Source organism: Pseudorca crassidens, chromosome 15 (genome assembly GCF_039906515.1).
Source record: "Pseudorca crassidens isolate mPseCra1 chromosome 15, mPseCra1.hap1, whole genome shotgun sequence".
Taxonomy (NCBI): domain Eukaryota; kingdom Metazoa; phylum Chordata; class Mammalia; order Artiodactyla; family Delphinidae; genus Pseudorca; species Pseudorca crassidens.
The window spans coordinates 2,912,696-2,925,096 of record NC_090310.1 but is presented as its reverse complement, the minus strand read 5'-3'; the positions used below and the strand labels follow the sequence as shown (position 1 = coordinate 2,925,096).

The 12,401-nt window shown below is 46.9% G+C and overlaps 1 protein-coding gene across 4 annotated transcripts in view; it reads right to left on the bottom strand.

Annotated features, from left to right (window-relative positions):
* The window catches only part of SDK1 (sidekick cell adhesion molecule 1), an 826,998-nt gene that overhangs the window by 240,667 nt on the left and 573,930 nt on the right, over window positions 1–12,401 (bottom strand). The gene's annotated exons all lie outside the window — the stretch shown is intronic.

Sequence of the window (12,401 nt, the reverse complement as noted above, 5' to 3'; positions counted from 1 at the left end):
TTCTCGGAATTATTAAAACGGCCTGGCAAAGGGATTAAGTGCTCTCCTGCCTGCAAAGCATCTCAACAGGTGTGTCTGACCGCTTGCCACCATGGGAGCTGGCGTCTTGAGAGCTCAGATCCTGTAGAGCTGAACCCTCCAGGGCACGTACGTTTTAAGAGACTAGGAGAGAGAGATGTGTGTGTGTGTGTGTATATTATAATCTCCAAGAACCCATAGCAATTATTATTTTTGTTGCTGTTAACATGTGCTACAGTAAAAGGTGTATAGGCAACAGGCAAACCAGGTCATTCCCTCAGATTCCAAGAGGTGAGTTTCTCAAGGCAGAACCTGGGCAATTTTAAGATGCACTTTATTGTGAAAAGTGAAATAAACAGCATGAATTTTCTCCTGATTGGAAAACTCTTGTTCACCAAATAGAAAGTCCCTCCCACCTTTCACTTTCCCCAAACCCACTTTTTAGTTTCTGCGCCCCTGGCTCCTGAACGGGCGAGGCAGGCGTGTAAATTCCTGCGTTAATAATCCCTTGTGTGTGGAGCTGCCGAAGCAGACTCTCCTATCCTAAACGCTGTGTGCTTAGTCGCTCAGTGAGCGAGAACCCGCTCACGGCCGCGAAGGCGCTGGGCAGTGCCGCTGGGCGAGCCCCGTCCCAGAAGCCCTGCTGCTCCCTCCGAGGAGAGTCTGCACCGCCGACTCACTCCTTGTTTACTGTGCAACGGCGGGAGGGAACACAGCCGTATACCCCATTCACAATTTTATCTTTACGTGTACTCCCATTTTTATCTCAATACACTTCTGGACTTTTCTATTGACGAGAGAGGATAAATAAAATAATGTGACAGCTTGACAAACAATCCAGCAGTTTCTTTTCTTCTCATTTATAACATGTTTGAAAACTTGCACATTTGGAAATCAATGGAATGTTACAAAGAATGTATTTTCATCAGCAGAGAAAAATGAAGGTGATAAAAGGCAACTCTGCAGCAGGCTTATTCGTTTATTTATTTATTGATAAAACACAGAACAGGAGTGTGGATTTAGGAACTGCATGGCTGGACCCTGGAGCGATCCAAACGAACAGAGACAGCAGCTTTCCATTCAAGCATATAAACGCATAACCTACCGTTTAATGCAAAAGAACCACAACCAACGGAGAAACTGGGGCCACGTGTAGTTTGGGTGCGACAGAGAAGTAAGAGGGTGTTCTTCAGGAAGTTAGGTCAATTTTCCAAACGGCCTACTGAAGTTATTGAGAAGGTACCTAGGCACAACAGCAGATCACTTGTAGCTTCAGTGAGAAATGCCCTTGAATAATTTTGCCAAACGTGCCAACCTGGGCGTGGAGCCCAAGCCCACCGGGGCAACTGATGCCCGTCTGAGGCTATTAGCAAGGACAACGGGGAACTGCAGGATCCCCTGGCAGGGCCCTCTGAAGCCTTGGTCCCTTCCAGCCGCAGCTGGAGGAGTTCCAAGGAAAAAGTTTTTCTCAAAGTTCCCATGAGACACAAAGTATTTAGAGGTTGGTAGATCTGCAGGAAGAACACCACTGCCTTGAGCAACCTCGAGCAGAGAAATCAAAACCACATCTGGTTTCTTTAGTGACCATAAAGCCATCATTTGGAGGACCGGAGCTACGCTGATGGGGGCCTCTGCCTCCGCAGGCTGGGGGGCCCTCTGACAATGGCGAGCCCACCCCTCCCAGCCGAGCTCTTCCCTTGCTCCGCGCTCCACGGGACCCTCCACTCACTATGCTTGTTTGGTTTGTGTCTGTCTCTCCCCGCAGGAGACCAGGAGCACAGGCACTTTCGTCTGTTCTGTTTTAGCCACTCTCTCCAGGCCTACACAGTGCCTCGTGCACAGCAGGTATCCAGTAAGTATCTGTTGACTGAACACGGAGAGAAGGGCTTGGGTTCCTGTGCTTCACCCGCCGTGTGGCAGGCGCTCTCTGAAACATCCCATCCGCCCTCCTCTGACCTGGGCGCCTCCGCCTGCGACAACTTTCCCCATTCCTACCCCCGCCTGCACTGCAGCCTGCCGAAGTCCACCCATCCATCGGGACCAGGGAGCATGCCACCTCCTCCAGGAAGGCTTCCCAGGCCCTCAGTTAAAGTGCCCTTCCCTCTCGGTACCTGCTGCATGCTTTTTAAAAGTTGTGGCTAAATATACATACCATGAAATTTTTAACCATTTGTAAGTGTACAGTGCTGTGGCATAAATTGACACCGTTGTGCAACCGTCCCCAGCATCCCTTTCCGGAACTTCATCTCCCCAGACTGAGACTCTGCCCCCATCAGACACCTGCTCCTCATTCCTTCCTCCCCAGCCCCCTCCCCCTCTCCTGCTCTCTGTCTCTGTGAGTTTGACTCCAGGTACCTCACGTAAATGGAATCACACAGTATCTGTGAGTTTGACTCCAGGTACCTCACGTAAATGGAATCACACGGGATTTGTTCTTTCATGACTGGCTCAGTTCACAGAGCGTAATGCCTTCAAGGTTCATGTATGTGGTAACATGGATCAGAATTTCATTCTTTTTTAAGGCTGAATAACGGTCCATTGTTTGGACGGACCACATTTCATTTATCCATTCATCTGCGGATAGACACTTAGGTTGTTGCTTCCTCCTTTTGGCTGTTGTGAATACTGCTGTTATGAACACTGCTGTTATGAACATGGGTGTGTGAGTATCTGTTACAGTCTCTGTTTTCAGTTCTTTTGGGTATATATCCAGAAGTAGAACTGCTGAATCAGATGGTAATTCTGCGATTAAGTGTTTAAGGACACATCATACCATTTTCCACAGTGGCTGTGCAATTATACACTCCCACCAGCAAGGCAAAAAAGAGTTCCAACTTCTCCACACCCTCACCAACACCTGTTGTTTTCTCTTTGTGTAGACTGTCTTCAAAGTAGCCGTCCTAATGGGTGGGAGTGGTGTATCATTTGATTAGATTTCCCTACTGATTAGTGGAGTAGAGCATTTTCCCATGTGCTCAATTAGCCATTTGTATATCATCTTTGGAGAAACATCTATTCCAGTCCTTTGCTCAGTTTTTTTTTTTTGTTTTTTTTTTTTTGTGGTACGCGGGCCTCTCACTGTTGTGGCCTCTCCCGTTGTGGAGCACAGGCTCCGGACGCGCAGGCTCCGCGGCCATGGCTCACGGGCCCAGCCGCTCCGCGGCCTGTGGGATCTTCCGGGACCGGGGCATGAACCCCCGTCCCCTGCATCGGCAGGCGGACTCTCAACCACTGTGCCACCAGGGAAGCCCCTTTGCTCAGTTCTTAAATCAGGTTGTTTGTTTGGTTGTTGAGTTGCAGGAGTCCTTTATATTTTCTGAACATTAATCCCTTATCAGGTGTAGGATTTACAAGTACTTCCCCCTATTCCATGGGTTGCCTTTTCACTCTGTTGACAGTGTCCTTTGATGCGCAGAAGTGTTTAATTTTGATGAAGTCCAATTCATCTATTTTTTCTTTGCCTGTGATTTTGGTGTTATATCTAAGAAATCACTGACAAATCCAATGTCATCAAGCTTTCCCCCTATGTTTTCTTCAAGGAGTTTGACAGTTCTCGGTCTCAGCTGTCGGTCCTTTGACCCACTCTGACCCTGGACCTGGGGTACGCGGTGTAAGGCACGCAGTGCACTTTCCACGCTTGGTTACTATCGCTCTGGAGCTGGTGTTGCCCACACCCTGCCCACAGTCTCTGTCACCTGCCGCTTACTTACAAACCCACGACTTTCTGCAAACACCTGCCAGTTCCTACCTGAGGTCATTCTCTGGCCAGGGGTATGACTGGCCTACAAGGGTGAGGTGGAGAGATAAGCCTGCATGCCTGGACGTTAATGTCCCTGGAAGTCGTTCTCAAGGAATAAAGCATGGGAGCTGATGAATAAATCCCTGCACTTTCTCCCTCAGTCAGCGACACTACGGTGGCTTCTATGCAGTCTCCCCGAGGCTCCTGGGGGACCCAGGACAGATGTTCACTGAGGGGATGGGCTCACTCACTGATGCACCTGCACTGGTGTCTTCCCCTTCTCTGTCTCCTTTGCCCACTCCTTTGCCCATAGTTCCTGGGACCACCTCTAACTAAACGCCTGGACCCACATTTTCACTGAACCCACACGCTCTGCTTCTGGGGGAAAGTGAGACAAACCTTGGTCTCCTTCAGACCAGGGCACCTGTACAAGCACACAGCTGCCCCATCCACTGTAATCTCCTTAAGGTGTGCGATTCTTAGTCTCCAGAGCCTCTGGAAACAGTCAGTGCCTAACAGATGCTTGCCAAATCGAATTTCCGAACAGACACCAATATCTGTTCCTAAAATAATCAAATCTCTTCCCAAGACCAGAGTTTTGCATGTAAGTTTCTGGAGAGTAGCACAGCTCTGCTCCTGAGACATGTTTATGACCCTCTGTCAGGCTCCAGTCCTGCTGAACGTCAGATTGTCTTTACATAGCGTGAATCACAAACAGAATCTGTAACTAGAAAAGTGCCTCACAGATAAAACCAAGAACAAAGAAATGCAATCCTGAGTCCCTGGAGAAAACAGAAAATTATCTTAACAAACGCTGTGAGCACGTGAGAGAAAGAAAAAAGAAAAAAAAGGAGATAAATAAGAGAGAAAGGGGCCACAGTATGTTAAGCAGAATATATCAGGAAAACCACAGTTGTGCCCTCCTCCTTAAAATACAATAAAGATCTTTAGAAAACCAGACTAAATTGAAGTTATTTTCCTTGCTACGGATACCATTGTTCAACTCACAGACTAGGAATTACGGCAATTGAAGCTGACAGTAAATTCATGGTCTAGTTATAAAGACGCCTGCTCGGGAAGCCAGACCGCAGGTGAACACTCCCAGGGCTGTTACTTTTGGAAGACTCTGTTTGACTGGAACAACATACAACTGAAAGCTTTGTATTCTACAGCTCCCCCAGCCACGTGAAAACACAAAGAGCTGAGGGGCCAACAGTTTGAGAAACAGGTTTCTCAATGTTTCAGCTCCTTCCCAGGAGGGGCACCCCACAGACCAACAGATGACCTTCTTTTTATTTTTTCATGTAAGATTGATATCCTAAATAAAACCAGAGCTTCTCAAATGAGAAATCCAAGACCAATAAAACCTCTCACTTACATATTTAGTGTTTCATAAAACTGCAATGCCGCAAGGTGGTTATACCCAGAACTGGAGAAATATTTTATCGAGCGTGTGGTATTTTCTTCTGTTCCCCACCTTAAATGCAAGTGTTCATACAAATATATTGATGAACACTTCCTCTGCTGTGTTTTGAGGTAATCAATTTCTTATTTATTCCATCTTAGAGGAGAGCAAACTCTGAGGCAGGAAATCTTGCAGGTGTCCTAACCAGCACAGAGCAACCGAGAGTACTACATGTTCCAAAGCAATAAACGGTAAGTAAACAACCTGATGGATAACCATGTCCACCAACCATATTCATTCCAAGCTAATTCCAGGAATAGACCCGTACTCTGTTTCCTAACATTAGGATCAAGGAGCATTTCTCTCTGGAGGATGGAGTGAGGACTTTACCCCAGCTCATCTCTAGGTGGGCCAGGCAGGGCTGTATCTCTACCAACATGGCGGGGCTGACCGCTCCCAACGTACCAGCGCAGGTTCTGGGCTCGGGCTATTTGGAGATTCATCATTCTGACTGGAGAGCGCTGGCCCCAAGAAGAATAAATAATCAGGCTGGGGACATTCACTAGAGAGCAGCGCCACACACAACCTGAGCGCACAGGTGAGACAGGAGTGGGGGGCTTGGCTTGTGTCTTGGTCTAACTCTCTCTCCCTCTCGCTCCTGCTCACGTGTGCGCTCTCTCTCCCCGTCTCCGGAAATTTGGTAGGTCCTTGTCCTTGATGGGGAGCACAGCAGACAAGACCACAGAATGAGCCGGGGCACAGGGAGGCTTCGATAGTGACGGATGAGAGCTCGTAACTGTGGAGGAATCTCCCCTTCTGTTCTCCCATCTCTTTTCTTTTTGCTAGTGTTGCTATATCAGAATTACCCTTGGGTGTCACAACAGAGGTACAAAGAAATCAGGAAATCTTACGAGAAGAAAATATTTCTCTTCCTGTCTGCCCTAGCTTCCTTCAAATGAATAAAGTCAGTCCCACAGTGCAAGAATAGAGTCCTCAGCAAGAAAAAGACGTTTTCTGATATGACCCGAGGTTATCTATTTAAGCCAACTGCTCCCCTACTCAATCTGCTAGGAAGCAAGTTTTTTTCTTTTTTTTTAAATGTCAACACAATCTCATTTATATTTTGGTCTAAAATCAACACCAACAATAAATCTAAGGCCGATGACAGAAAGAGGGAGAGCATATGAAGAGCAGAAGCTGTGGATATGAAGAACTAAGCCCACCAAACGCAGCCAGGATCCCGCTTAAGATGCCTACTTAAAATTAATTATTGCAGGTGTTATGAGAGGGGAGTGTGCTGCTGGTGGAAACATAGGACGTCTGTTCACATAACCTGGAAGGCAGGTGAATAAAACATGAACTCCTAATCCCATGTATGGGATTGTTCAAATATACTAAGAAAGAAGCTGGCCATTGTGGGCCTGTTTAAAACGTGGAAGGTTGATGATTACTCAGCAAACCTGGACAGTGCAAACTATCAATTCAAACAAGTAAGCGCTTAGCGTGTTTCACACACTTAGCAGTCTGCTGTAGTTTTAAAGCAGCATGGCCACTCAGCTTTCTGCGTGACAGCACGAATAACAGATTTAGAGAGAATTTATAGGAGATCCAAAAGTAATTATGGCAAATCTTTAAACAACAGGCACTTCCACCAGACCTCTCCCAAAGCTTCCAATAAGACGATCCATCTGTTTATTTAAAACTACCTTAGTGTCTGGTCAATCCATGGAACTGCTCATTTATTGGCAGTGAAATGCCCCCAGAAGCTTGCACAGAGGGGGAGACAGAACGGAACTGGAGCTAGGACAGTGTCTCTTTAACCAGCATGGGATCAGTCCGCACACAGATGTGGGTGGAACTCACCGAGGAAGGCAGAGGGGAGCTTAAGGAACTTAGAATCCACCCCACATGCCTGGATAGAGGCAAGAATCTTCCCCCAAATTACTTCCCCCCAAAGTGGGAGCTGCCTTTGGTTGAGTCCTTTAAAAGTCTCTCAGATGACAAACGCTCCCTTTATTTCTTTGTTTTGAAAATTAAGTACTGCTTGGGAAAGACACATTAGCCTAAAATAACCCCAATTGAAACATGTGGTGGTTACCTGGAAGGAATCAGTTTTTAGAAAGATGTAGAAATTTAACATAGGGTTAGTAATTTGCTCCCACTTATAAGTGTTGGTTATTGTTCTGAAAGGCATTTAAATATCATTTGGAAAAGCAAAATGTTAATGTGGTACATCCACGCTGTTGGATGCTACCCAGCAGTAAAAAACGCCGAGGAAGCTCTTTATAGACTGATATAGAAAGACCTCTAAGATGTACTGATAAATGAAAAAGCAAAGTGCTGAACAGCAAATATGACACGTTCCTTTTGGGGTAGGAGAGAAGGAAGAAATAAGACTATGTATGCATATTTGCTGTTATTTACATAAAGAAAAATAATGGAATAAAAATAAAAATAATTCAGTAAGACAGATGCAGGAATCATTTTTCTTTTACAACTAGGCTTTTCTAAGAAATGGCTAGAGATAAGACCTTCTAAATGATGATAAAAATACAAATCAAATATATTTATAAACATACTTTTCTTCTTCTAAACCTAGTACAGAATTTATTTTCCTCAGAGTGTCTTTTCTGATTAATTAATTTCAACCCACTCACTAATTAGCTTAAGTTGACATCAATATTTTCAGTTTCCAAAACACCAAAAAACCACGTACAGTTTTACAAACATTCTTCAGACCTTTTTATTTATATCTTCTAAACTGGTGCTTCTCAAACCTTCATACGCACACAAGTCATCTGGGAGCCTGTTCCAAAGCAGACTCCAAAGCAGCACGTCTGGGCAGAGCTAGTTTCCACATCACTCAGCTCCCAGGTGAAGCCTGTCCTGCTGCCTGTGCTCTGACAGCAGAGCTCTCACTACTCAGAAGGAAAAGATCATGCTTTTCAGCACATGGTGAGTTTTCAATACATATCAACCGACTCATTGCTCCTCAGAGCGGTGCTGGGACCTGCAGTACAGACCTCTTCTGGGAGCCGGTTAGAGGGGCAGAGTCTTGGGCCATACCCTGGGCCTACTGAATCAGGACCTAAATGTTAAACTCTCTGAGTGATGTGTAAGCTCATTCAATTTGAGAAGCTCTGTGCTAGGTGATCTTACTCTTCAATTAGGATTATTTTCCCATGTTTATCAATTACATAAAAGAAAACATATAAAGATACTCTGTATTCATGAATGTGACTCAGCAGGAAGTAGTCCTGCTGGGGGTGGAAGGATGCAAGGTCTGGGACAACTACCGGGGAAAAGAGGCAGGAGGACACTTGGGGTGAGGCCGAGGATTTCTGCGCAGCGCTGCCATCTCCAGAGACTCTAGAAGCTACCAGTCTGCTGGAACTTCAGTCCTGCGGAGGAGGAAGCAGGTGGAAGGTGGGCTGCGCCTCGGCGATCCGGGTATGCTGGAAGGTCAGGAGAGGACTGACACCACACGGGAACGATTAGAATGCGGACACCGCGGTGTGGAGGAAGGAAAGGAGGCTAGGAGAGGGCTAACAAATTGGGCAGGAGAGATGAGCTAGGGATTGATGAAGTAACAAGGACAAAGGGCAGGAAGAGTGGAAGGGAAGGATGACCACGAACAGAATTAAAGATCCCAAAGGCAGAACATTTTCAGAGATTATAAGGATTACAGCCATTTATGAACTGCTGAGTGTGGGCCAGACTCACTGTGCTACTCACTGTGTGTCCATGATCATGTCTGTTTCTGTGGTTCACATTTTGACAGATAAGGAAACAGACTCACAAGGTAGCTTTCCTGCCCCATGTCACAGCACAGAGCTGGATATACACCCAGGGCTTTATGACTAGAATCTGTGCTCTTAACTCCTACCCCATCCTAACCCCAATGAGGAGGTCCCAGGTGTGGTCACACACAAGTAGCAGAGATAAAAGTCCATAGAGAGAAGGCTGAGAAATCCTGTAGCCAGAGTGGTCATTTCAAATGCTGAACTCAGGTCAACCTTCCTAGAACCCAGGCTTGTCACACTCAGACCCTGATAACTGCTCCAGGACCCGCCACTTTGAGTCTACACACCCCTACCTTGGGTGGGAGACATTATCATGGTTCACAGTATGTTGAGCTCTCTGCTCCTTCTAGATATAAGGGGAGGATCCTTCTCTTTTCCCAATGAGTTAGGTGTAGGTACCAGGTAGCCATGTATCGATAACTGGTTTTGGCCCATGAAATGTGACTGGAAGGGATCTACGTCATTTCCAAGCAGATGCATTCAAGTGCCTCTGTGCGACCCCCTGTGCCCCTGCAGTGAACCTGCGGGCACGCCACATCTTAGAACAGTGACACACTTGACAGCCTGGGTCTGAGCACTGTACAGTGCGCAGACTCCTCTCCCACACAGAACCTCTGCTGCACGTGCAACGTGAGTGAGAAATAAACTGTGCTGTTTAGGCCCCTGAGACCTTCAGGTTGTCTTTATTGCAGTGTTCCTCTGTCTACCCTGACGGATTCACTCGGCTTCCAAGAACCCCTCTAGTCCATTCCCCCCAAATAATCCGACTGTGTTCTCCACTTCTCCCCAGCATCCCTCCTCAACTCTGGTCATGCTGGTTTCCTCGCACCTGGCCCACGTCTGCTGCTCTGCTCCTGGCCTGTATCCGCCCCTCCACCCCTCCCAACCGATCTACGAATGACCTCATAGGCCATCTAGTTCCACAGACATTCTTCAAGGGCCAGACCAAACTCCCCCACCTCTGAAATTTTCCCTAATCACTCTGACCCTTCTTCCAAATCCATAAGACCCTCACAGAACCCATTACACAAGGTAACACTTCAATAAACATTTTGTTCAAAGGAATTTAGAAGACCAGCTCTGCTGCCTTGTCTAAAAATGCCAACAGAATCCTGAGATTAACCTTCAGAACACCCCTGGGAGTGGGGGAAACACGGCACTGCTTGTATGTTCCTTGTAGGTTAAGGCACAAATCTGGAATGCCCTTCTGGTTGCTGGTCTCCAGAAAAGAAAGGCAGGAAGGTTTGAGAAGGACGCACACAACAGCCAGGGCGATGGCACAGGCGGGGTCTTCTGGTCTGTGAAGGGCACTGCGTTCCATCTGGCAGATGCAGGCTGGGCAGATGGTCACCGTCCATAAACCCCTGAAGCCTGTGTACAGGGTCAACAGGGACGGCACCATCAAGTCTCAGCAACGAGGGACAGAAGTCAGGGGCAAGTCTGGACTTCAAGGACACATAAGAGGGCAAGTAGGGGCCAACTCTGCCCAGATCACAGCTTGACCAAGAGTGAAGATAAACACAGTGGTTCCTAGCCCATAATAAACTTTTAAGGCAGCTTAGACCCCTTTGAGGAAGACTCCTGTGTGTCTAGAGCTGACACTGGCAAGGACAGCTATATCTAATGTCTCCTGATGACACTGAGACAGAGCATCAGATGGGACAGAGAGTTGGGTCCAGGAAGGTAAATTTTATCTTCTTAAAAGAAGTCAGGGCTTCTCTGGTGGTGCAGTGGTTAAGAATCCACCTGCCAATGCAGGGGACACAGGTTCGAGCCCTGGCCCGGGAAGATCCCACATGCCGCGTAACAACTAAGCCAGTGTGCCACAACTACTGAGCCCACATGCCACAACTACTGAAGTCTGCGCGCCTAGAGCCCGTGCTCCACAACAAAGAGAAGCGACCGCAATGAGAAGCCCGCGCACCGCAACGAAGAGTAGCCCCCGCTCGCCGCAACTAGAGACAGCCCGCGCGCAGCAACGAAGACCCAACGCAGCCATAAATAAATCAATAAATAAAAGCAACTTATTATTACTTAAAAAAAAAAAAGTAGTCACCCTCCACACGGCAGTCTGGCCCAGTGGCTGGGAGGGCATGCGGGGGGAGGTGGGGACACCCCACCTGAGTCTAACTCTTGGCTTCCCACTCAGCTGTGCGAACGTGGACACATTCCCGACCGTCTCCAAGTCCCAGTTTCCTCATCTGGAAAGTGGAACAATAGCTCCTGCCTCAAAGGTTGCCGTAAATGTGAAGATGAGAGGGCATGTGAAGCATGGGATCCGATCCCAGGTACGGACTGAGGGTGTTTTCAGTGTTAGTTTCTGCGTTTCTATCTGCTGTTGCTGCTGCCGTCATTCTCTGTATTATTGGCCTTTCCAAAGAAAACGTGTCCACTTCTGCTGCTGGGTAGAACCAAAGGTGCATAAAACTGTCTTGCAGCTTGGTATTTTTGGACCTGACCTGTTCTTTGCCACTTTTGAGCAGTTTCTTTTTTTTTTTACTAAAAAAAAGTTTAATCATCATAATCAAGTAATATTTGCACATGTAGATAAAATGTGCATTTACTGATAAAATTATCTTGTGAAAGGTTTTTAATTAAGTCGTAGAATTGAGGCACTTAAACTAAGTAACAGTATTAGCTCACGACATGGAATTCTATACTGAAAAAGCGAAGAAAAGATCTGTTCAACAATCTAGAGAATTCGACCAAAAAACCCACGTGCACTTTAATCAACTAGCCTAGCAGCCCTAATGGCTCTGGATACGGTAGATAATGACTACAGTTTATGTTAGTGGAGAATTCTATTAATTTTCCTATACCTTTTTGAAGTTATATCATGAATGGCTATTAATGCTTCCTAATCAAGACAGAGCCAGTCACTGAAACAATTAACCTATTTCTGAAGGTGCAAATAGAAAGATAATTCATCAATTCCCTATTTTTCCCTCTGCTGCAACACTAGGCTGGCTTTTGTCACTAAGTACGCTTCTCCTCAGGACTCACAGCAGCTGCTGTCAGCAATCGAGGACACACAGAGCATGTGTTCGCTTAGAAGGGTCATTGCCGTCGGTCTGCGGTGAGGAACAGCCATTTGTTAACTCAGGCACGAGCCTCAGTCACAGCCACGATGTCCACCATCTAAAGACATTCAATGAAGCTAGATTCCTGCAAAGAAATACACCTCAAAATCCCATCTACTTATGACATTAGAGGGTATTGTTTTTACTGCCGAGCAGATCTCTCTACAGTGACCTAAGGCACGTCCAGACAGGCAAGCTGGACAGGACAGCAGAAGAGGGCGCAGATGGGGCACTTCCTGTGCCAGCCAGTGGCTGAACTTCATCCAGAGCCCTGGTACACCACACGCCCGCTGAATGACGGTGTCACAGAAAGAGCCCACGCTTGGCCTCCGAGGGCCTTGTGGTTTGTTCCGGCT